The sequence below is a fragment of the Spermophilus citellus genome (genome assembly GCF_964194105.1).
Source record: "Spermophilus citellus genome assembly, chromosome: 1".
Taxonomy (NCBI): Eukaryota; Metazoa; Chordata; class Mammalia; order Rodentia; family Sciuridae; genus Spermophilus; species Spermophilus citellus.
Genome location: NC_138182.1, coordinates 65,362,542 through 65,388,786, shown reverse-complemented (window position 1 = coordinate 65,388,786; position 26,245 = coordinate 65,362,542). Strand labels below are relative to the sequence as shown.

At 32.5% G+C, this 26,245-nt stretch overlaps 1 protein-coding gene across 3 annotated transcripts in view; it reads left to right on the top strand.

Moving 5' to 3' along the window:
- DACH1 (dachshund family transcription factor 1) overlaps positions 1–26,245 on the top strand; it is a gene marked incomplete at its 3' end in the record, with an annotated part of 409,292 nt that overhangs the window by 142,200 nt on the left and 240,847 nt on the right. The gene's annotated exons all lie outside the window — the stretch shown is intronic.

The window sequence follows — 26,245 nt, the reverse complement described above, 5'->3', positions numbered from 1 at the left end:
TGTAGAATGTAAATTGGTATGCACTTGGTATATCATTTTAATCATTGTAAAGTAATTATATTGATTCATTTAGCAAATTATATTTGATAAAGGACAAAAAGTTTTGCGTAGTTGGAAGTCACCAAATGGAACTGCCCGATTTTATTCAAAACTGTTTCCAACTCATTTTTGAAGAAGGTTTCAAAATGTAAAATTACTTTTCACTTGAGTTGAAGAGGATAAATAAAATCATAGTGCTCTGAAAAGTTTTTGATGATAGAAGTCTTTCCATATTTTCTGCCTATATTATTTTGAAAATTAGCATGTTTGAAGTAGTTCCTGTCAGGTAAAAATTTATGTTTCTACTTCTCTTAGATTTCAGTGAATGCCTGCAATTATTTGCCATACTGAAAGGACTCTTCACACTAATCTAAGAATTGCTGCTTCTCATCAAAATATTCTGAAAGGAAAGTGAAAACAAAAGTACATAACAGTAATCTATTATTTAAATTGTTAAGAAACAGAGGAGGACTGGCATAGGCTTGCAAGATAGATATTAAACAAAACACCTTACCTAAAAACAGATTGTATCTTAGTTATTGTGTCAAATACAAATCAATATCAAAAGAGGTTCTCAGCATTGCTGTTCAGACACCTATTTATTTGTGCTATCTGAAGTTATATCTTAAAACATAACACCAAATATTTGGAGTACCATGCTCACTAAGACATGTTTCGAGCTTTCATTATTTGGGGATAGATAAATATGTAATTGTTCTCTGCTTTCTATACCAAAATCCCTGGAAAGAGATGAAAGAAAACCAGGGAATTTCTAGCACATTCTACTCTTCTCATTGTCAAAACTGTTTCAGTGGTGCTGTCGTTTCTGTGCAGTCTCCTAATGACAGAGTTATTCTAACCCTAATGTCTGCTCCCAAGCACTGTGGGAAGAGATAATGAGAACTTTTCTCAGGATACATCCATAAATTCATCCCAGTTAATTTGTTGTGGAAAAAAAAAAGTCAGGAATAGTGTATTTAATCCCCACCATATGAATGCAGACATCAAGCCCAGAAACTCTGAGGTCCTACCAACAAGCAAAAGCTGAAGCTAGTAAATCCTGACTCAAAATCCAAATCTGGGTCCTCATCTTGTAAAATTGAATGGTACTGAATGACTGGCCTTTTGGGTTTTATCTGCATGTTTAGAACTGTTGTGTCTGGGTAAATGAAATAATAAGAGAGTGATGTATAACTGCATCAGGATCATTTCAATGCATAAAAATTTCTACATTGTGTAAACCATGTACATGACGATGACATTTTTCAGCTATTATTATAGTTGGAGTATCCTCTCCCAGTTTTTAAGTTCTATCAAGAAAACTCTTAAGCAAACAATTTCTTTGGTGTGTAATATGATTTTGTCATGAGTGTCCATAATTAAGAAACCACAGTAGTTTCATATATTAGGGAATATTTATTTCATGTCATAGTATTTAAAAGGGATTTTATTTTTAAGAAAGCAAGCAAGCAATTCTCTGCCTTCTATCCAATCATGTGAAATCTCATAGGAAACCTGTATCATTAACAAGCTCAACAAATTTCAACAAGGAGGGACTTAACATGGTAAGGAGAAAAAGACAAAACTTACTGAACTTCTTAAAATCACCCCACATGTCCATAAGAAAAGTCAAAAGGAAGATGGCTTGTTCATTTTTATCATGACCATATCACTTGTTTATTGTACAGAAATTCATTTATATGAGTTAATGGCATATACTAGTTGTATACTGCTAGGATATATTGCTTTCTAAAAAAAAATTATTCATCCTGTAGATAGCCAAGTTTTGAACTAGCTGTGAAAAAAATAAATTATTCACAGTAATGATTAATATACTGAAGTAGAAACTTACGTGTATAGACTTATAATTGTCTAAGAAAATAATTTCTAATTCTATCCATATAATAAACACAATTATAATAGATATACCATTCAAAAGATTATTAAAGCATTCAGGTATATATTCATAAGTTCAAGTGCATATACTATACCTCTCAAGAAGTAAAACACTTTAATATACCGTCAAGATCTTTTTATCTAAAATCTTATTTTAAAAATTAATATAATTTATTTCCAACAAATTGTAGAGAAAATGCTGCTGAAATGTCTGAATTATGATATCACACCAAATAATAATGACTTAAGTTTAAAAAACTATTTGGTGCACTGCAAATGTAGCAAAACAAAATTAGAAGAAAATGAGGGCTCTTTCTTATTCTTCAAGTGACTGTTAGTGATTATTTTCGTTCTGTTGAAATAGTACCTGAAAACAAAACAAAACAAAAAAAAATAACCTGGTTGCTTCTTAATTGTAACATTGCTATCAGAACCCTCTAAACCCAAGCTGCTTTTATGTAGGCAGAGTCAGATAATTATGGAATTTAGAATACCCCTAGTTACCAAATGAGTAAAAGTGGCATATAAGTGTTTGGCCCTTTAATTCAGAGTCTTTGGTAAATGAAAATGTGTTCATCTCTTACCTCCCCTAGTGATAATTATCATTGCATTGTTGGATCACGTTTCTTGACTCTTGTGTAATTTAGCTCTGTCAGCATTAATCTCTTGGCTGTTCACATCAGTGGAACTAAATGTCTGCTTAATATTATGGAGGTTAGGTGGTTGTCATCCTAGTTGGGAAAAAACAATGAAAAAATTTACTGTGATATTAGGCAAATATATCATGAGAGCACCCAGCCTAAAATCTGAATATGTATACTACAGGGAAATCATGTTTGGAAATAGATTTGTACTTCCTTCCTCTACAAGATTCGTGTTAGGTTTATTTCGTAAACATCTGTAGATTACTTTTCTCTATTTTTTTCAGCTATTATCCTGATTATTGTTTGCTCTACAGTATTGAAAGCAGAAAATAGTTATGGATCCTCAAGTGAAAGAGGAATGCTTTTTATAATGTAGATTTACATTCTCTTCTCAGTAGGTGATAACAGTTACATTTATCAGGGTGTAGGACCATTCTGACAGGTGTGAGGGATAACTGCTTGATAGGAACTCACTACTACAAGAAAAGGAAACTTTTGATAAAGACATCATAGTGCTGATAAGTAAAGTTCAGAGAACATAATTGTTTATTATGTATCATTTTATAACCTTTCTGTTGATCTTGATTTTTTATATGTATAGCAAAGCATTGACAAAGGAAAAGTAACTGGAGACATTGGTATAATGCACCTTTATCTGCAGTGTTATCTTTACATCGAGGACTGGTTAGCAGGCAACGGATTCAGATTTTATTAAAATACAGATAGAATTCTTTATAGAATCTGAAATCTGAACTTCACATGAATGAATTCCATTTATATTTTAATGTAGTGAGTCAAACGTATTTGTTAAACCCAATTGTGTGCTGGGCACAGTGGCACATACCTGTAATCCCAGCTACTCAGGAGGTTGAGGCAGGAGGATCACAAGTGTGAGGCCAACCTAAGCAATTTAGCAGGACCCTATTTAAACATTAAAAAAAAAATTAAAAGAGATGGGAATGTAGCTCAGTGATAGAGCACCCTTGGGTTCAATCCCTGGTACCAAAAAAAGAGAAAGGAAAGAAAGCCTAATTATGAGTTGAGCCTTGAAATAGACATTCAGACCAAAAATCAGGCACAAGGTTTGACTCTTGCCTGAGAGAGAGAGAGAGAGAGAGAGAGAGAGAGAGAGAGAGAGAGAGAGAGAGAGAACATAGCATATTTGGAGAATAAAAAGGCTGGGAACAGGGAGAACTTTAAGACTTAATAAGAGAGCAACTGTATATTGATAGGTCACTAGAAATCCAAACTTCTTCCTCTGCTCCCTTCCTGAAGTCTCTTGCTTTCTTTTTTCCCCTTTGTGTACTAAAATCCAGCCACACTGACTTTTCTTAGGTTTCCTAATCAAGTAAAGACCCTCTCCACTTTAGGCTCTTTTCTCTCACTGGTGCATTTGCTGGAATGTGTTCCTCTAATTTTCCCATAGCTAGTAACATTTTAATACTCAAGACTCAGAGAGGAATTTTCTATCCTCCTGACCTAAAGGCACCATTCTAACTCTCTAAATATCCATTTATTTATATTTATTTTTGGTCTTTCTCCACCCAGATCCTTACCCAGTACATAATAAGCTCTCAGTGGATGTTATGGAATAAATACACAAAAAAATGACAAATGCAGAAATAGTAGATGAAATTCAGTGGGACTTTCTGGGAAGACTACTTGCAAAATCTATTTTAGATGGAAAGAAAGAGTAGTCATCTTTGTTAATGGACAGAAAAATATAAAAATATAAATAATGGCAAAATGCATAGGAAACATGCAGACCACAAGCACTGTACAGAAAATATCAGTCAATGTTGATTTCTAGAAAAGAATCAGTGCCTTTTAACTTCAGCACAATAAATGATTCTTGTGTGTCAGTTTGTAAAATTGTAATGTGAACTGCAAAGTAGTTAGATTGGTAAGAATTTGGAATGTTAATTTTGTAAAGAGGCTGAAAGGTAAAAGAAGAGGCATAGAGATGTCACAGAAAGCTATGGGATCTAATGGTGTTCCTTGAGCAGCAAATCCTATAATCAAATAAACCATTCAAATACCAGGTCAAAGGCAGCCCCACAGAGGTGGCCACAAAGGCTTCATTTCATTTTATACTTAGGAAATATCACCAGAGGTTGCATTCACACACAAGAAGGAACCTCTTTTAAGTGCAAATACTCATAATTTAAGCTTTTAACCTTAATTATCAATTAAATTCGTGCAGGATTGAGTTGATTATTGAAGCCAAAATGCCGAAAAGTGTAGATGGCTTGGTATAATGGGCTTAAATTTCAATGGAAGGAATAAGAATACCAAGAAATAAAGTTCCATTTAAAGTAGACATGAGGACTGTCATATTGTAATTTTCCTAAGGTTTGTTTTGGTTATTACTCTTTCTGCCTGATGATTTTTACTGTAAATCGGTAGGCTGGTTGATACTTGGGAAACAATAGAATAGCCAGTTAACAGAGTCACATAAGCCTCTAAGAAAATAAGCAATTAATTAATGAATGGCAAAAATAACAACAAAATTATTTGAATCTATTATCAGCTGGATGTGGTGGACATGGTTGTAGTGATTACAGTGAAAGGAATAATAGAAATTCATATTAGAAAGCTGACTCCACAGGAAGTGGACTAAAGCCTATTCCAAACATCAATGTCCATTTTACCCTTCTTCTGATAAACTGAACACATTTTCTGGCTTCCTCTTGACCACTGAAGGGACAAAGATCTCAGAAGAAGATAATTTCTTGCTCGGCCCACAAGCCTTTCCTTAGGCCTAGCCAAAATACTCTTCCCCCTTTATCTGTGAGTTCAGATGTGAAAAGGATAAATTTAATCTTTTACTTTGTTGTCCTTTATTAAATGTTTCAAGGTTCCTGATCTGTCCTAATCTCTTCCTAAAACTTTTATTTTCCATGTGGGACCTTACATTCTCTTTCTTTCTTCATTTGTTTTGGATTTTGAAGCCTTCAAATCTGTGATTGCTCTTTTATGGAGATATACTGGGTGATCAATGATCTTTAAGACACACAGGATTTAGGACAGAGGGTTCAAAGAGTCCTTGGGCAGCAATTGACAAGGTCAGAGCGGCTCTCTGGTTCTGGTTACTGCAATGGACACTAATTATCCTACTTGATTTCTGTAGTTTCTATAAGTTGACAAAAATTGGGGGGGGGGGTGGACAATAACTCTAGATTTATTTTTGGCTGAAAAAGGAAAAGGATGTTAGATCTAATGATCTGACTGGTGAGCTTAATGATCAATATGGCAAATCTCACATGTAGGCAGAACAAGGTGGACTTTTCATAAAATATGTCTAAAGCTGAGCTACTGCTGAGTTCCCTCCTAAATGCCAGGAATATGAAGAAAACTAGATTTTTCTTCCCTTTTGACTTTTTAGTTCTCTTCTCCTGAGAGTTATAAAATGAGCATCTAAATTATGAAAGAAAACTTATAAACAATGTAATGAAAAACATTAAAAATGTAAATGAGGAACAAATCTAAGAGATGGAATTATATCTGAGCATAGGCTAGTATAAATGAAATATTTATGATTCTTGATTCTTTGTCTCAGAAACTAAATGCCAGGAACAGAGACATAGAATGCTTGTGTGTGTGTGTGTGTGTGTGTGTGTGTGTGTGTGTGTGTGTGAGTGAATATATACACAGGTTCCTTGTAGTATTGGAGAGACTGTGTTTTCATTTCTGGTCACCACCTTAGCAAACTAATCAATGAGGCATGAACTGCTATCTGCAGTGAAAGAAATGAAAAATAAACCACAGATAATCCCTCAGTTAAAAGGTTATTCTGTGTGATAAAAGCTATTTTGTTAATTTATTTACTTACTGGTACAGTGAGATAAAGTGAAAGTACAATTAGGGAATTCTTTTTGAAAGGATTTTAAAGGGCAATGATGACTTAATATTTTGTAATATTTGATTGACAAGAGCATTTTTAAGCTAAATTTTGTAGCACATTGAATTCTATACTATTTTTCCTTAACTTACTTTGTATTTTAAATTTTGTAGATATGTACATAATGTAATTGAATACTCAAATAAAAATAAAGTCTTCTTTAAATGTATATGCAACATTTAAATTTAAGTATCTTAAATTTAATTAGGAAAGGTAATTTTAGAAAGGCTGTTCTTGTCCTTTAATATTTTCTATTAATTACATTTATGACATATACTTTATTGAAAATCATTGATTTGTTCTTTTTTCCAGTTATTTCATGCAACAATAAAGTAGAACTTTTTTTTAACCTGTTAATACTTCAATATTCAGGAAATAAGAAATATATAGAACATAGTTATTGCATTTAAAAGCTTTGTATGCTTAGAAAAAATGATATGTGAATTGTCTTTTTTATGGGATAAGGATTATCATATATTCCTTGGTAGTTTGTGAGTAAAAGGAAGTTGGTGAGTGATGTGTACCTGGGAGAATTAGGAAAGAAGTTGATAATAACTGGCATTGGGTTTATTGCCTGGAAACCTGGAGGAAAGTTCATCCCAGGGTGAAGGACTAACTAACATCTGTAACATCTCTGTAACATCTTTCACACACACACACACACACACACACACACACACACACACACACACAATTACAGAGTGAAAGTGGGAAAGTTATGAGAATTTATTCCTAAATGAATGCAGGTGCTGGAATCAAAGACCTTGTATGCTATGAAAAAAAAAAGATTTGTTGACTTTTGGAAAATTTTCAGAGTATTGAGGAGCTATGATGTTCGATCCATGCATCAGTTAGGTCACTACTCAGCACTATGCAGGAAAAATACTATAGTTAAGGACCCATGATAAGGTCGGAGCAATAGGAAGGAAGAAGAGAGTGAACTGGGAGATGGATCATAGGTCAAGTGAATAGAAGCTGGTGACATTGTGCTGAGAAGTAGAAAAATCATTAAAAGAGAGAAGAATTGGGATGACTTCTTTAGTCCTAGCTTTGGAGATTGGATGAATGTGTTTTATTATCAGAGTTATGGAATCCAATAGGTAACAAGAGGCACATTAAGGTGAAGATGAAAACATTTGCATAGGCATCTTAAAGTGCTTGTGAAATGTCCAGGTGCCCATACATCTATCGACTTAGAACTCAGGAGAAAAGGGAAAAGACTATTTTTACATTCTCAGAAATTTGTTTTAATCCTTAATGAATTAGATATCAAGTTTATTTATAAGCCTGAGGGGCACAAAGTCTGGATATTAGGTCAAGAACAACAGAAGAAACCATTCTTTAGAGCCCACTAATTGTCCCAAGAGACTGAAAGTTGTATTTTTATTTATACAGTCTGTTTCATATCTTCTTCTCATTGGAAATACTCTGCTATTGTGACACTCTGTATTCACTTGTAACAGCTATTAAAATTAACTATTTTAACAGTTATTCAGGCAGCTATTAAATTTTTCATATAATGTCTTTACTCATAGAGAGAAATCAGACAGGGCAGGAGGAAGGATAGTGTGACTGAGGTAGAAATGGAATGAAGATGATGGCAAAGATAAAAACACTCCCTTCACAGGTAGAGAGAACGTGTTCCTGAACATGGCAGAATACCCCAAGTGATCTTTTTCCTTTGTTCTGACTGTTCACATACTCCATATCAGCCACTCTATGATAATATTAGCTTCTTTGACTATTTCTGATTTTAAATTTTTATCAGCTATAGCACACCTGGAGGGTGTCAGGAAAGGGAAGATGTGGATTCCAAAAGGTTAAATGACCTGCCAAGGTCAGACATCTAACAAGTGACAGCTTCCATCTTTTGATCCATAGCAAAGTGACCTGTGTCTCTATTATTCAGAGGCACCATGGTATAATGGAGTAAGCTCAGGCTTTGAAGTCAGAGATACATGGATCTGACACAAAGATCTGAAATTTATGAGTCATACTGTTGGGCCAGTCAGCTCTAATTTTCTCATCTGAGAAATGGAAATAATAATGCCTTCCTTAAGGAAGGGTTGTTGGAATTTAAATGAGATAGACATTTCGCATTATACAAAGTAGATGTTCCACAACGTGTCAACTTTCTCCTTTTCCTCTGTAAACTCGCAATCTTAACTCCATATGTTCTCAAGCTGGGAGAAAAGAAAAGCAGTGAACCCGTGAACCCAAGAACGCAGAAACACAGAGGTTAGACCACAATTAGGTCAATAGTCTGCACTTGCTTTATTTTTTGGCTTCTTGATCTTTGTATCCTTTCTATTTTAAAATACATTTTTAAAACATTTCCCTTTATTCATGACATATATTTGTTCTAATAAACTTCAATAGCAACTTCAAAAAAAGTAAGTTCGTTCGTTCGTTCGTTCGTTCGTTCCTTCCTTCCTTCCTTCCTTCCTTCCTTCCTTCCTTCCATATGGGATTGAACTCAAAGGGTACTTAACCACTGAGCCACATCCTCAGCCATTTTAATTTTTTTTTATTTGGAAACAGGGCTCTACTCAGTTGCTTAGGGCCTTGCTAAATTGCTGAGGCTAGCCTGGAACCTGCAACCCTCCTGCCTCAGCCTCCCTAGCTTCTGGAATTGCAGGCATGTGTCCCAAAGCCCAGCAAGTAATATTGTTATATTATTTCTTGAAAGGTCAGTTTAAGAATTACATAAAAAATGTTAATCTCACGTTTTAAAAAGGAACCTTTAATGTATTTAATAATTTTGAATCAATCTGTTATTTATATTTAGTCTGGCCATTTCTAAAATGCATAACACTATACCTTAATATAAACCTATGTAAACCTATTCCTACATATCATCCATCTACAAAAATGAATTTCAGCTAAGCACTGACTTACACAAGCAATTTAAAGTATGAAAAAAATTGCTAAAAACATTGTACTTTTAATAAAGAATTCTCTTATTATATAATTCTGGAAAAGTACTGTTTTAAGTATAATTGTTGATACAGTGGCTTGAGTCCTGGATTTTTTTTGGAACTGTCCCTATTTCTTCATTCAGTTAATATTTTGAACTCAAACTTTTGAATCTTGGGCCAAGTTCTGGTTCTCTTTTATTGGTATGTGGAGGCCTATTGTTACCACAGCAAAAAAATCTCAGCCACATGATCCAACTCTACCACTGGAATCATGTTAGCATTTAACTTGCACTTTGAGTAATGTTTTTAATATTACTACTTGAAAGATCAGTCTAAGAATTACACAAAAATATTAATCCTATATTTTACTCAATAAAATCACAATCTTAATTCTTTATGTTTTCAAAGCGGGGCAAAAGAGAATAAATGAACCCACAATTAAGAACTCAGAGGTTAGACCAATAGTTGGACCAATAGTCTCTGTAGTTCTATTTTTTAGCTTTGTGAGCTTTGTCTCCTTTCTATTTAAAAATACATTTTTAAAACATCTTCCTTATTAACACTTTATATATTATATAAAATTATATTATAAAGTAACTCATATGGAATAACATTTAGGAGAAAATAACTGGGCATCTACTTAAGAACTGCAGGTAATATTTCAACATAAGTACTAATAGTTAATATGTAATAAATTTATGATACTTATTTTAAATATCTACATAGACATTTTGAGAGAGTGTCAAGTAATTTAGAACAACTTTTCCTTAGTATTTTATCATCTTTACTCATTCTTTTAATATTATAATTGAACATTCGGAGTTGTGAAGAGGCAAGATCTAAAGTACTTCCTTAATATTTACAAATATTAAAAATTATATTTGCCTCCATAATTGTTTCTGGATGTAGTCCCTCTTTTGAGAAAATGATTTGTTGATAGTATTACAAATTTTGAAACCTGGATTTAAAGCAGGAATGCCAATATCCCTTTGAATGAAAGAGAAATGACGGTAATACAATACATGTAATTCACTATCATGCTTAAGTTGCCAAAAGAGCCAATATTTTAATTAGTGAATTTAATTGGTTATGTCTTCAAAACTTTATTTCTTATAGAATAACATGAGAAAAAAATGTTTCTTACACAGCCCTTTAAGACAGGTTAGCATTAGAATTTAATAAAATGATTTAATTAAATATAAGATTATCTATAATGATTTAAATCATCTGTTCTTTTATAAGAGCTTCTATTTTATTTTGTGAGACTAGACCTTATCTGCAAATGAACTTTGGTATTGATATAATTATAAGAGAACAATAATATATTTCTGCAGTCTACCACTTAGTGCATGTTTTATGCACGTTTAGACCATTGAATTAACTCTATCAAACAATAGAAAGAAATTCTTTACTAGAAATAGCTTGCTTTTGCCTTGGCTTTGTAGCAAAATGACATTAGGGAACATATATGGTTGTTGTTGAACCTGATTGCTTTAGCAGCCCTCGGGTTGATAGTATCAGGTTCCAGCTTGCCCTGCTGGGTCAATGTGGACCCAGGCCTTCATAGAGAAAAGTTCAGGGAAAGTTCACTTCTATTGTTTTACCATGGTTACAAAACAGAAAGAAAAAAAAAAAGGAAGAAGAAAAGAAGAAATCTTGGGTTTGTGACCTCTTGATACCATGAGCCTTCTACTGGGTTCTCTTTGATTTTGTCAATTAAACATTGCAACAGAGAAAATTAAAACTTACAATAGTCTATAAATGAATAGAAGCCAAAGTACACTCCATTATCACTCGTAGGTAATCCTCAGACACACTCAATGATTCACTGAAATAAGAGTCACTGAAATAAGTATTCAGTGAAGTTTAATTTCATTTAAAGTGCTATCTATATTTTTTCCTTAAACAAGTTAAAATTTGCAAAGCTGATTTGGGAGGATATGGTTAAAATTTTTTTGAAAGCAATTTTACTTTGGCTTTGTGTTGAAATGAATTTTAAATTAGCAGAGGGTGATATAATTTGAAACATCTTCATGTAAGAAGTTTCGTTAACTTAAATGGTATGAAGTTGTGACATTACTCAGTAATATCTAGATATATTTCAGGCATAGGTGAAAATTCAAACCAGTTCAAAATCCTGAAGTTCTGACTTTACAATAAACTTGTGGAAATTTTTGTTCTAAAAATATTTACTGAGTATTCCTTCTGAGGGAAGTCAATGCAATCTAGTTTATTTCACATTTTGTCCCCTGCACCTATGAAATCTATGTTATATGAAGTACAGCTGTAACTATTCTTCTTATTTTAAAAAAAGTATCAATGTTACCTGTAATGTGGAATATTATCTATATAACACAGATAAAATTATTGCTCAATTTGGATATTTCAGCCTAATTTTTTGTTCATACCTTATTTTTAAATATGATTTTATGTATAAAGAAAAATACATTTTAGGTAGATGTTTGAAGGACTTTTTTTTCTTAAAAAATACATAACCTACATTAGTATATATTCAAATGAATTAAAAGAGGTTTACTTTAGGTATTTCTTTAAGTAAAGGCATTGTAGGTTATTTTAGATTCACAAGGTAGGTTTAGACCTTCAGCTGTAACTACACTGAGTCCTATAAGACTTTCTATTTGTTATGCATGCCAAGGATTCATTTACAGAACAAAGAGAAAGAGTTGCATAGAATCAAGATAACAGCAAGATGAATCTTTGTAACTCTGTGGATGACACTATCTATGATATGTGCACATTTGTTTATTGATCTTTTGCTCTTTTGATTAGCATAGCTTATTTTCCTTGAAATCACTTGTGTCAAGCCTAAAGCTGAACTTTTCATAATCTAAATGAAGATAGTGAAGGAAAAGGGAGGGATTTAAGTATCTATTTAAAGTAATCAGAAATAATGTAGAAAGTATCAAAAACATCTTTTATAAATTGTATCATATCCTTTATATTAATAAAATTAACACTAGTTCTTCTCAAAAAACCTATTTTCAATGTTATGCTGAAATGTCAAAATTTTAAATTGTCTTCATACTACTCATATTTTTAGAATCTGAAAAGCTGGTTTACTAAACAAAAAATCAATTCTGGTTATATTTATAAATTATAATCTTTATCTAACATCCACAATTTTCAATGTGTTTTTTTCATATGTTAAGGTTGGGGAATGTTTAATCTGTGGAACATTTAATATTGCTGATGTTCCCTTTTGAATTAAAAAAAAAAAGACTACTTGGAAAACCAGGCAGCCAAGTAACTTGACTTTTGTGTTCAGAGGTCATCTAGTCCTTCACCTGCCTGTAGATAGGACTTACCTCAACCATTCAAGATAAATGGCTGCCTCTCAGATGTTAAAAATCTTCAAGAGAAGAGTCTGCAGAGACCTTCCCTGATAACCTATTCTAATGTTTAACTGCTCTAATGAGAGGAAGAACTATTTTTTCATTTCTCATCTACATCCCTCTTGCTGCAGTTTAAGGGTTGATACTTATTTTTAATGTTATTTTGCTGCTCTTTATTGCTGTGTATTTTGAATTTATTATTGGCCAGATTTTCCCAGGGCATGAAGAGTTAGAAATAAATCTCGTGCATGTTCAAGGATCCAGCCTAGTGTATGGCCTAAATATATATTGCTTAACTTCAATGGCCTTGTAGTCATGTTTTCTCTCTCTTTAGAACCATTGTTCCTCATCGATAAAGGGATGTAATTATTTACTTTTATACAGAATAACTGACTAGGGTATTGTTTGATCTCTTCATGCTCCAGTGCACTAAACAGCTATAATATGAAGTGGATAGGAAATATTTAATTTTTCTAAAATTTATCCCAGAAGTCAACTTGAAAGTTTCTTCCAAAGAAGAATTCTCCAAAGACTGTAAATATCCAATAAGAATTTTAAGATAATTATTTACTTTGTAGGTATTTCACTGAATTCATTTAACTTTTCATATAAGAATCTATGAAGATAAGGATAATTTTTTAAAAATCTACTAATTCATTTATAGATATTGAATTATAGTCATCCTTCTGTATCCTAAGGGCATCAGTTCCAGGATGCCCATGGATTCCAGGATTTCCCCATCAATATCAAAATCTGGGGATTCTTTAGACCCTTATATAAATTGGTATAATATTTACATTTAATTTATTCATATCCTGTCATATACTTTAAATCTCCCTAGATTACTTATAATATCTAATGCAGTGCAATCACTATGTTATTTAAATCTTTAACATATTTATTTTGTAATTATGATGCTTATTTATAAAGTACTCCATAATATGATATTATATATTGATATATTTTTTCAATTTTATAAATAGTTTGATGAAATTTTTAAAAAGTAACAGTTTGATTTAGAAAACACCAGAAAGTTTTATCTAATATTTTATTTCACTAAACATTTTAACCCAAGGTCAACTATCTATATCTATATTTTAAAAGAGAGATGATATTCATATTTGAGGATCTTCTTTCCAAAAGGAGTCATTTCCTTAGGTTATATCCATACTTCAAAGGAACTAAGTTGAAAAATGAAAAAATTCAATCACATCAAGTTCATTTTAATCTTACTCTTTATCTCTATGGCATGTTAACTGGTTATTTTAGAGCTATAGATAGAGGTTAGCAATAAACCATGCAGAAGATATAGTTTGCATTAAGCATGTTGAATGGATTCTTGATCAGAGCTTCATTTTTTTTTTACTTTAAAAAATGTTTAGTTTTAGTGCAAATTAATATTCTTTTGCTATAAAACTTTAATGCTGAATTTTAATTTATAGGTGATTACTAGCTTCTTGGAAAAAGAAATTGGATTACTCCAAGTATATGACCATTTTTTACATTTTGGTGGACCTGTGAAGCTTTCTTACCTGCTTTCTTTTAGAATAAAAGGCCAATTGGGGACTTGTTTATAAGGCACCATGTCCTTGAATACTTGCTTTAATGCTATCGTTCCTTTCATTGTTCTTCTATAGCTGTCCTCATTTTTTTTAAATCTAGATTTTGGTCATCATTTTCTAGCAAAGGTCCCATTGTTCCATCTTCCTGCATAACTTTACATTTCATACCATACATTTCATGTCATTTCATTGCTGAAAAGTTACCACTTAGAATCTCTGAATATAAGATCAAGTCTTCTAGCTAGTTCTTTAATGCCTTTGGAAATCTGGTTACAAATTATTCTTTCAACTTTATCTTCTTTAGATCTCAGAGCCTAATTATTATTTCTATATGAATTTTATTTCAAGCCTGTCTTTTGCATTTCTTCCTATAGAATTTCCTCACCTTCTTTCCCTTTGCCAAATTCCAATTATCCTTCAAGATCCAAATCAACTCTCAAGCATTCTGAAAAGCTTAGAGCTTATTTCCCCAATGTCTACCATCTGCTTTTGGCTGCCAAGTACAAGATATACATTCAGGCCACAACTTAACACAACCTGAAAATGCAGGGCCCTTTATTTTTTAAAATTATAGGAATTCAAAATGGTCACTGCAGAGTATTAAATCCAACAGAAGAATCTTTTCGTAACATGTGTGCTGTACAAATACTCAGATTGGATGCTCTGCAGAAACCTTTTCATGTAATTCTCCCACAGTGTGTGTAGTTCAACACCTTTACTATCACTTACCATGTAATGTTGGTTATATACATGTGGATGTGTCCTGACACAGCAATGTTTATGAGTTCCACTAAGGTCATGTCTTAATCTTTGGCATTCTGTATCTGAGTAAATTTCCTTAAAGAAGAGAAGCTCACTAATTTATACTGAATTGAATGTGATTTTATTGAATGGTGATTGAATGTGAATTATATTAAATTGAATGTAGGGAGAAAAATATTCAAATGTGTATTTCTTCAATGGTTTGATATCATATAACTTGGGAAAATTTTGCCTTTTTTAAAATGAAAATCATGGTTTACCAATAAGTCTTTGAAATAGTTTAAATAGTCAAAGTAAAACCTTACTATTGAGGCAGATTCATTATCAGTGTGAGAATTCAATTTGAAATGGAGTTCAAAGAAGTATTATAAAACATAAAGTATTAAGTTGTCTCAAAATAAGGATTACTTTTTGCCATTTATTGAACATTAGGTGGTACTTAAAGTAAGAATCCATATTTTAGTTAGAAAAATAGAATAAAATTGCTTAGTGGAAGGAAATTATCATGAGCAAGTGAAAGAATTTTGCAACAGATTTTTGGCAGATAAAAGCATAATGAAAATATCATAGTTCAGGGCTGGGGCTGTGGCTTAGAGGTACAGCTCTTGCCTCACATGTGTGGAACACTGGATTTGATCCTCTGCACCACAAAAATAAATAAAGTATTGTGTCTATCTACAATTAAACATTTTTTAAAAGAAAATATCATAGTTCATATCTGTAAGGAAATCAATTTTATTTTTGCATTACACCAGTGTGTAAGGAGGATGGAAGATGTCCAAATAATCACATCACATGTTTTTGTTAAATTTTAGGTATTCAAAAAGAAATATAAGACAAATTGAGACATTTTATCTCACTGTTTGATTATTTCAAACCTAAATACTTGCATAGATACTATCTTTATTGGGGTTTTAATTAAGGAAACTTATTTAAAATATATTTTGTTCACAATACAAAAGTACAAATATTTTATCCAATAGATTTTAATCAATATTGGTTCTTTAAATTTAAAAAGGATTTGTGGTATATATGCTATTAATTTTTTACCTTTCTCTGATTTTCCTGATTCTGGATAGAATAAGGAAGGAAAGTGTATATAAAAAAATGCTACTTTAAAACTCTGCCACTGTTTAGGGTTACATACTAAGATCTGTAATGTTCACATTAGGAAATACTCTTTCTGATTAAGTTGTTACATGACTTATAGCTGGATGGTAAGTTTATGAAACATTTATGACAAGTAGTCTGTGATCACTCAATAGATTTCTTGATTAATAGCAACAAAAACAAATAAAAATGAATATATGATATTGTATGAGGGTCCAGAAGAATTAAGACATAGGTTAATGATTAGATGTTGAGGAGGGTGGACTATAGTGGAAAGAGGTGAGAAGGAGATAGAAACTGAGAAGCACACTCAGAAAAATCCTTAGAAACCTTGACAATTACTGATTGTTTTTATTCAGAAGACTTCGTGGCATGCTGAAATAGATTGGACTAATTCAAGTCTATGCTTGATTCTTTCAGGAAAAAAAATCTTTTGAAATATGGATGGAAGTGGTAGTTACAGAGTCTTTTGTCTATTTAACAGGATACATAGTTTCTCTCAACTTTTTGCTATCTAAGAATTGGAGGAGTTTTTCTTAGTAGTTAACAAATTGCCTATCTGCCTATGCATTCATTTATAAGCTTGAGCTGTGTGAATTCAATAAAGAATTCAAATCCAAAAAACATTTTTGGATAAATTCATTTTTAATGATGTTTAATGATTTTTTAATGATGTTTAAACCATACACTTCAGTGGTCCTTACATACTCATTGTATGCAGGTTTTCATTTGAAAAATAAGTAGTTTCTTCAAATGAACCTCAGTGTGCCAAGAGTTGTAGCCAATGGCATTTTGGTCATAACTAGTATTATAAGATCAATATTTTCTTGCTTCTGGTTATAGACCATATTCTGATTCCCAGCTTGGAATCATTGGATAAATAAAGGTCAAAATATCAACTCAAAATAGCTAGAGGGCAAGGCATGGTGCTGCACATATATAATCTCAGCAACTTGGGAGGTTGAGGCAGGACAATTGCAAATTTGAGGCCAGCTTCAGAATGTAGTGAGGCTCCAAGTTTCTTAGTGAAACCCTTTCTCAAAGTAAAAAAAATATAAAAATATAAAGTAAATAAAAAGCATGGGTGATGTAGCTCAGTGGTACGTACCCTTGAGTTCAATTCCTAGTAACAACAACAACAAAAAAGTCTTTTTAATTAAAAAAAAATATTGCTTGAGGAAACTCTAGTCCAATGCATACAATAATTTACCCTGACAATAATCACTGTGTTCCCTTGGATATCTGATAGTTTTAGATCCTTCCTTAAGCCCTACTCAGCATTATCTTTAGACACAAGGGATTCTTCTTATGTGTGTTTTAGATTCAGCATTGCTGCTATAAAATATGAATGCAAATTAATTGTCATTTAATCAAAGTTCATTGGAGAAATTGCTGATTTGAGAAGTGAAGGAGCACACTTACAGTAAATAGATTTTAATTTTTATTAAAACATTTACCCTTCCTTATTAGAAAAGAGATTGTCATTATTAAGTAGGTAGAAAGTTAGTTTTCTCACTTTAACTTGAACTCAGTAAAAAGTTTCACATTATAATAACTTCATGTTAGGGCTGCATGTCAGAATGTAGTGCAATTCTTAGTCAATGTTTATTAATACATCCAAGTCTTAACATGTATGCTTCAAGGAATCTGTATCATCATTCCAAATCCAACATCCCCTCCATTTCCCCTAAAGATGAATTAACAGAGAGGAACAGACTAGCCCAGATGAGGAATCTGCTCCTGCTCCTCTGTGATTCCTTACTTTACCCACAGGACTGGAAAGCTTCTGTTTCCTCCCCCCCCCCCCAAAAAAGGCATTTGTTTACTTCTGATGCCTTATATCTGCAATTGATCTCTGGCCTATTTATGCTCATGCATTTTAAATAGTTGCAACAAATAATTATGATATTTATGATGCATCTGGCATAGTCAGCTCTATCTGCAACAATGAACAACGCCCCAAATCTCACTAGCTTATGACAGCAGACATTTATTTCTAGCTTGTGTAACTCATGTTACTACTTGTGCTGATCAGTAACAACTCTGCAAAGCTCTATTGTTGTCTGTTAACCTAAGTGTTCTCATGGAGGAGAGCAGGAGCTCAGGAAGGGACAGCGCTAAGGTTCTACATGTCAGATTCTGCTCAGCCATGTCGTATGACACTTCTGTTCACATGCCATTGGCCATAGCGAATCCCATAGCAAGCCCCAAATCAAGGGAAGGAAAACCTTCTATGATGAAGAAACATGTATTTCTCAAGCTACCCACAATAAAGGATGGCAAAGGCAGGGAGGAAAGAGCCAAGTGTGAATAATTAGTAGCCTGTGTTAGTCAACGTGAATTTATTAAATGCTTGTTATCCTTTGACTCTGCTAGGGTATTGTATGTAAGAAAATTAAGTTCTTATTTAGAAGTGAATTTTTGAAGGAGAGAACATTTTACAAGTGATGCAACTCTGACCAACTACATTGTAAAATATAGATTGAGATGGCAATAAATATGTTAGAATATAGGTTGTTAAACAGATATTTGAAAATTCAGTCATATATATTCCTAATTAGTTTCTGAGTAAGAGTGGCAAGGCTCTTTAATATGATTCTCATATAACCTCTTGAAATGTTATGGTCTAATAATTTTTTCTCTTGTGCAAAATTCTTGTGAATTGATTAAATTGACTTTAGAAGGGGGTGTATTTTTTTCTCACTAATTTTAAAGAAGTAATTTATGGTTTAATCCTTTAAAATAAAATTAAGTCTCCATTTGGCGGCATCATTTATGCTGTTGTCAGCACCACCTTTTCCTGAGATAATTATTATCATGTGTTTCAGGAAAGACGTTAGGGTGTATTTCAATGCTTTTATTTTTTTTAATCAGCATCATTCCTTGTCTCAATAAATCTCTATGATTATACAAGTTCAATGCTACCTTTTGCTCAACAATATTTTCTGTTTCAATGTAGAGCAAAAATAAATTTAAAGTAATTGCTTTCAGAAGTTTATTGTTTTATCGGACTATTGTAAGTAAATAGGATGCAAAGCACTTGTTAATGTTTGCTTGCTAAGCTTACTGAAGGAAGATGCTTATATAAGCCCAGAATTACTTACTGTCTTTCTTCCTCTGTTTCATAGTACTTGAAGCTAATCAAGAAACTAATTCATTGGTGGCAAACTTTAGAAAATCATTTCATAAAAAATGTAGATTTAAGCATGCTGTATGATTTTCATTTTAATTTACCATCAAAATGGTGAAGTTTATATGAAAATGACGTGCAATTTAGAGTCCTTTTAAAATGGGAAATTTTATATTTTCCCAAATTCTTTAGATTTGAGTAATTTAAGTTTAACAAATGCCTTGATTGATTTTTTGTTGTTGTTGTTGTTGGTGGTGGTCTTAGGGATTAAACTTGGGGGAACTATACCACTGAGCTATATCTCCAGCCCATTTTTTATTTCTGTGAGGAGACATGCTCTCATCAAGTTGCCCAGGCTGGCCTCAAACTTTCAATCCTCTTTTTTCAGCCTCCGAGTTCCTGGGATTAGAGTCATGAGACACGATTCCCAGCTGCCTTGCGTAATTTTTAAAAAGACAGTATTATAACATGGAATAGGATGAGAAGAACATGCTATGGCTTTATGTTAAGAATATTTTGAGGATGTAGCTCAGTGGTTAAGTGCAGATTGCACATGGCCCTGGGTTTGGTTCCCCAGTACCAAAAGATCCCTGAAAACTCAAAACAATTCAAAATCATTCTTATGATAACAAAGAAAAAGAAGGAAACTTACAGCATCACACACAGATTCATCTGCACACATAACATATTTTTGTAATTTGGGTTGGGTTGGTCATATCACTTTTGATATCTCTTCTTTGGCAGTGTAGTCTTATACATATGGCAAATACACACATTCAAGGGATCTCTTCAAATATTTCTTCAGACCTGAGGAAGTTTTGTGTGAAGGATGCAAATGAGAAAATTTTCTTGCACTAAGTAAAAATACCTTTTTTTTGTGGGGACAGGGTCGGGTACTGGGGATTGAACCCAGGGATGCTTAACCACTGAGCCACATACCCAGTCCTTTATAAAATATTTATATGTGTGAATTTATATTTTATTAGAGACAGGATCATTCTGATTGTTAAGTGCCTTGCTAAGTTGCTGAGAATAGCTTGGAACCTGCCTCAGCCTCCTGAGCTACTGAGATTAAAGGCATGTACCACCTTGCCCTGCTAAAAATACCTTTTAACATAGGATTCTGCTATTGTCTTTTTTCATTCTGTTCAGATGGCATATTTACATAACAGTAAGTTTTCTTCTGAAGAAACTGCTTATCACAAATTACCCATTTGAGGTAGTATAAATCTTATCAATGAACCCACTAAAAGAGTATGGAGCTCCTGTGCCAAAGAAAGATCATCACTTATAAAGAGAGATGCTACTTTTTGTCACTCAAATGAGAAGTCCTTTAGAATTAATTAAAGTCACTGTTAAAGCCTAAAAAAACAAGCTTTGTATTTGGGAAAATGAAGGGCTAGTTTTCAGAGAAATCAGGCTAAATGCTAACAAAAATGAAAGACAATTCACAAATTGTCTGACTGCTTCAAGGTGTTAAGATGAGAATTTCTATGAAGTTAACAGTCCTTGTGTCTACATTCTACTTCTTCTCATTATTATTATTAGCTTTCAGTTTTGAACATAATATTTTGTGGCAAAATTTTTCTTTGCAATTCTAGACCTCCTTGATATTTAGGAAGTTGAACTGTCCCTGAGTTTCCCAATTTGTAAAGGGAAATAACCAAGTCATACGTTCTAATCAGTGTAGTCTAGATGTTGCACTGCCAATATTCAGGAAGATTAGAATCTATTTCAGATTATTTATCATTTTTCATGCATACTTTGCTGAATATTCTCTTGTGCATATGCAATTTACTTTGGTTTAACATTTTTAGAGCATTAAATGTTGATTTTTCTTGTTCAACAAATAATTTTTGCTTAGCACTCAACTGCCTCTGAGTGCTTCTCTAATTTACAACGCACACACAAACTTGTTCATTGGCAAATATTAGAAAACTGAAGGAAAAAAAACTATTAAAGAATAAATTGAAGGTAACATGTCTTTCAATCTAATGAAGGAAAATTACTGATGCTTATATAAAATGTTATTTTACTGTGATCTAACCTGATATAACACATAAATATGTTATGCTTTTGTATCCTTTTAATCTAACATTATAAAATATGTAATTTTAATGCTCTACTTGAATTTTAGTCATACAATACATCATCATTTATTCAATCTAATTATATGAGCCTTTAGAATTTTATTTTTGCATATTCTCTCTCTTATTATTTTCTCAGGATGAACTGATAAATTTTCAGTATAATAGTATTGATTTAATGAGTATTCACATTATAAATTTTTATTTATAGCATTAAATAGTTCTTTAGATGTATTATGTGGGTATATATTTGTAGTATCAGTTTTACTAATTTGATGGACATAATGTATTTTGTACTTAATTTGACTTTTAATTCCTTATTTATTAATGAGGTTGTAAATCTTTTAATATATTTAGTAATTAATTACATATTTATATTATTTTCCTATTTATATTAATTTGCCATTTAATATTTGATTCTTCATTGTTTATTTATTAAGTGTAGTAATCCTCTGACTTTGACATGTACCTTTTCCTATTTTGTCACTTTTTTCAACATTAGTATTCCTCAAAATGCTTTTAATTTATAAATATATAATTTTATTAATCATTGTCTTAATAGGATTATCTTAACTGGCATTAATATTATGATTATAAAGCTCTTTCTTAAGGATAATTTTCATTTAATTTTTTCTTTCATAATAATGAACACTTTATTGTGGAAGTGTGCATAAAATTTTCAAGTACGTGTGCCTACATTTTTAAATCAAGTTAAAAAATATACCTGTTTGAACATGAAATACCATGGTTGATAATTTCAAGTTCCACAGGTTCTCATCAGCTAAAAATTTGTAGATTATTCTCTTCACAGCCATTTTTAAGAGCCAAGACATGAAAACTCAGTTAGAGGTAAAGATAATGCAAAGAAGGCAATAACTTAGCAGGTTTCCACTGAACCATAATTATCAAATTGGCATCACACAAAACATACTAACATGTCAGAATCCCACCCTTTCAGATACTGATATTACTAAACTGATGTAGATTCAGATAGCCAAACATCAGCAATGAGCATCCATTTGTTCCTTCCACTATTCATTAACTTTTTACATTTAATACATGATTATTAATTTCCTTCTTCGTGCCAGACATTGTTACATATGCTGTAGATATGCCAGTGACTAAAACATTTAAAATCCCTGCCCTCTTGGAACCTGCAAGGACAGATAATTATCAAAAAACAAGTAAATACACAGTACCTTGAAAAATGCTTAGGATAAAAATGCAGTAGTTTGGGAAAGGGGAGCTATTAAGACCCAGTTCCATTTGGTTCTGGAAGATGAGTCATGGGAACTTCTTACTGAAGAGCATTCTAGGAAGTAGCAACAGCAAGTCCAAAGAGGTGGAGATGACCTGTTTTATATCTCAGAATAGAAAATGTATTCAGTTGTGCAATATAAATAGTCTGAAAAATGAATTCCAAAAACCTTCTAGATGTGGCTATTTACTTCTGATGAAAAATTTTTAAAGGCTGATTCATGATGGACTTTTGCTCAGTAGACCTGGTTCATATCCATTCTGCAATGGCAGTCTGTGACCTGTTATTCTCTTACCGGGAACCATTCCATTCATCTGTAAAATGGGCACAATGATAACAACTCTGTTCTAGCATTATTGTGAAGATTAAATTATATTAAGCATGCCAGAGTGTTTATAATATTTGCATAGTAAATTGAGTCATTAGATCTCATGATTTTATCTCCATTTTGATGATAATAGCTGAATTAAATTTCATGCTAACCTCATGAAAACCTGCAAAATTGTAAGACATTGTTCTTCACATACTCTCACTTCTTAAAGTTATCATAAATCATACATTGCTCTTCTCTGAAGGCCCCATTTTCAATATTCAATATTTGCCTTGCCTTTTTTATTATGATCTTCCGTTGCCAAGCTCACCTCTGTTTGTTAAAGATGGTCATCACTACTGAACTGAGATTTTCTGCCCTCTGTCCTGAAGAGTTCAAAGGGCTTCACGAGAAACAAAGTCATTACCTCAAAGGCCTTGCAATATATCTGGGACTATAATATACAGAAGCAGCGTACTGAATTTATAAAAGTAGTTTCAATAACTTTGTGCAAATGAAGCATTTCTCGAGGCCCTAACCAACTATTTGGATACTCCACACTTTCTGCACCAAAGCCTTTGACTGTGACAGTTGAAGACCTTGAATGCTTTTTTTTATCACCTTTCCTCCATTAGTTGCAGTCATACTTTTAATTCATGACCCATCACAAATGTCTTTTCCTTCTTAATGTTTTTGACAAGTTTCCTCTTTTTCTTTCTTTAAATCACTGACATCACCGTATATTAATGACATAACCATGTATTCTAATAAGAAGCCCTATTCTGGAGATCTGGAGAGATGGTTGCATTTTGTTGTCTCTGTCACAGTATCTAGGATCTGCCTTTGCACCCAGTGGCTATCTCACATTTCTGTGTATGTGAATAATGTTGGGAAGAGAGAACATATTTGTGGTAGATCATCAGATTAGTAGTCCTTTGAGGGTAGTTTGCTGGACTGAGTCTGAAGTAGATTTTTAAATATTAGATAATCTACTAAAAAGCAGTCAAATACACAAATTAACTGCAATGTAGTATTCTATATACTTGTGTAAGAAATCAAAACATGACAGCTATTATTTCCTCTAGGATTTTCTCTATCATCATGTTGGGCACAAGGTTTCATCAAGAAACCATTTTTTTTCTATTTGATATAATGAGTAAGAAAATCTATACTTTGATTTACATTTACACTCTAGTTCAATGTATATTTTCTGTAGTTTCTGCATTTTTAAAATGGAAACAATAATATTTCTATCTTACAACTTTCTGGAAAGTAAATGAAATAATATACATAAAGTGCTGTAAAGAATTCCTGGTGTCTATAAATACATCTCCATATAAACCATCATGCTGTAGACAATTTAAACACTATTAGATCCAAAGAAAGAACTAAAGAAAGATCACAGGAATTAGTATAATGATGGGATTTTAAAAATAGCCTCTGCCTACTATTCCAGGAAAGAGAAAAAATCCCATCTTAAAGCAATGTCTGTTCCAGCTCAAAAAGACAATTGCCAGTGTCTTCTCCAACTCTGTGGTCCAGAAGTTTATATCATAATTTGTTGTAATATCCACCATTATTATTAAAAGACCATTCATTAAAGAAAACAATCTCATAAAGCATTAAGTAGGATTCAATTAATGTAAATTATATTAATAGCAATGTTTGCTGCTTCTGTAACATAACATCCATGTCACATAATGAATTAACCACATTATGAAATCTCTGCAGGCTGGAAACAGCATACCTTTGTCTGTCTTAATATCATCCTTTCATCACTTCATAGGCCCAGAATCCTCATGGGAGAATCAAAAAGTTGTCAGGAGGTCCCAGAATTCTGGGGTTGGTATCTGAATCTCCATGTTTCAAAACTACAGTTTTTGACAGCTCTCCATGCATTACACAGTGGAGGGTAGTGGAGGTTGTATTATTTTTTAATAATTGGTTTCTCAAACAAATTACTTATGTACATTTCCACCAGAGGCAGCATACAAATAACTTGTCAGTGGAGGGTGAAAGCATGCATTTGAGGTTGAGTCGGCCATCTTGTCTCTGCATTCATAAACAGGAGACAAGAGTTTTGATTTAATGGGTTCTGTTTTTCACCCTCATTTGAAACTACATCTCTAAGGACTAATAGTCTAATACAAGCATAACTATGGTTTCTGCTTTTTTGATTTTTATGTGAGGATGTTTGTGTCAAACTGGTATGTGTGTAAGTGTGTGTGTAAACTTAATTTATCTAAGTTTTTGATTGATTTAGTACAGAAAGACTGAGACACACTTTTTTCCCTCTCATTGTTGGGTTGCTCTGATTTCTTTATAAAATATTTTCTCCGAGTATATAAATATATGGTAACAATCATGATTCAAATTGAGAATAAGTAAGTACAAAAAATAAAATTAAATTCAGTTGAATATATAATAAACTTCCTTATTATGGATATGAACTCCTGTCAGAGTAAAATATCAAAAGGAGGATGGGTTAGTTACGGGTTAGATTCAAATTTCTTTTATAAAGTTGATTATGTAATACCAAATTGTGTTCTTTTTAAAGAAGACATCTGAAAAAAGATACATTTTATATATATATCTATATACTATGGTGTTTGTCCAAAAATCAGTGCCTATTACGTGTCTAATCATTTCTCAAGGTAGGAATTAAGGAGAGAGTTTGGAGTGAGAAGATGAAATCTACAAAACCATAGAAAAGGATTATGTACTAGGCTGTGTGATGCTAACCATTCTTTGTAGGGAAGAATGAATCATGGCTTTGAGCAATCCAGAACTTCATTAGAGAAGTGTATGTGTTGGTGTGTGCAATGTGTGTAATGGGGATTTGCCTCTATGGGTTTTTCCTCCCTTAGCATCCCACTACCCCCTGACCTTCTTCAGTTACTAACTACTGCATTTCATACCTCATCTTCCTTGAAGCACTCCCATGGGGTGTCCCCATAGCAGTCCTTTGGAACAATTACTGTTTACTTCTTTACTATCTAGTTTTCAAAATAGACTGTGTCCTAGTTGAAGTCAAGGAAAGTATCTTAATGATAATTCCCACACATATGTTGAGGTCAGGCACATGAACATGTTTAATTAATGTATGTTAAAAAAATTCACACACAAATATGCTACAGTAGTCTCCTTGCTCCACGCTCAGGGCTGGAACTCTGCAGGCAGATTGCATGGTTCATATCCTGGCTCTATTTTTTTTTATAGGTGGAATACCAAATAATTTTATTTTATTTTCAATATCCACCAATGTCAGTGAAATA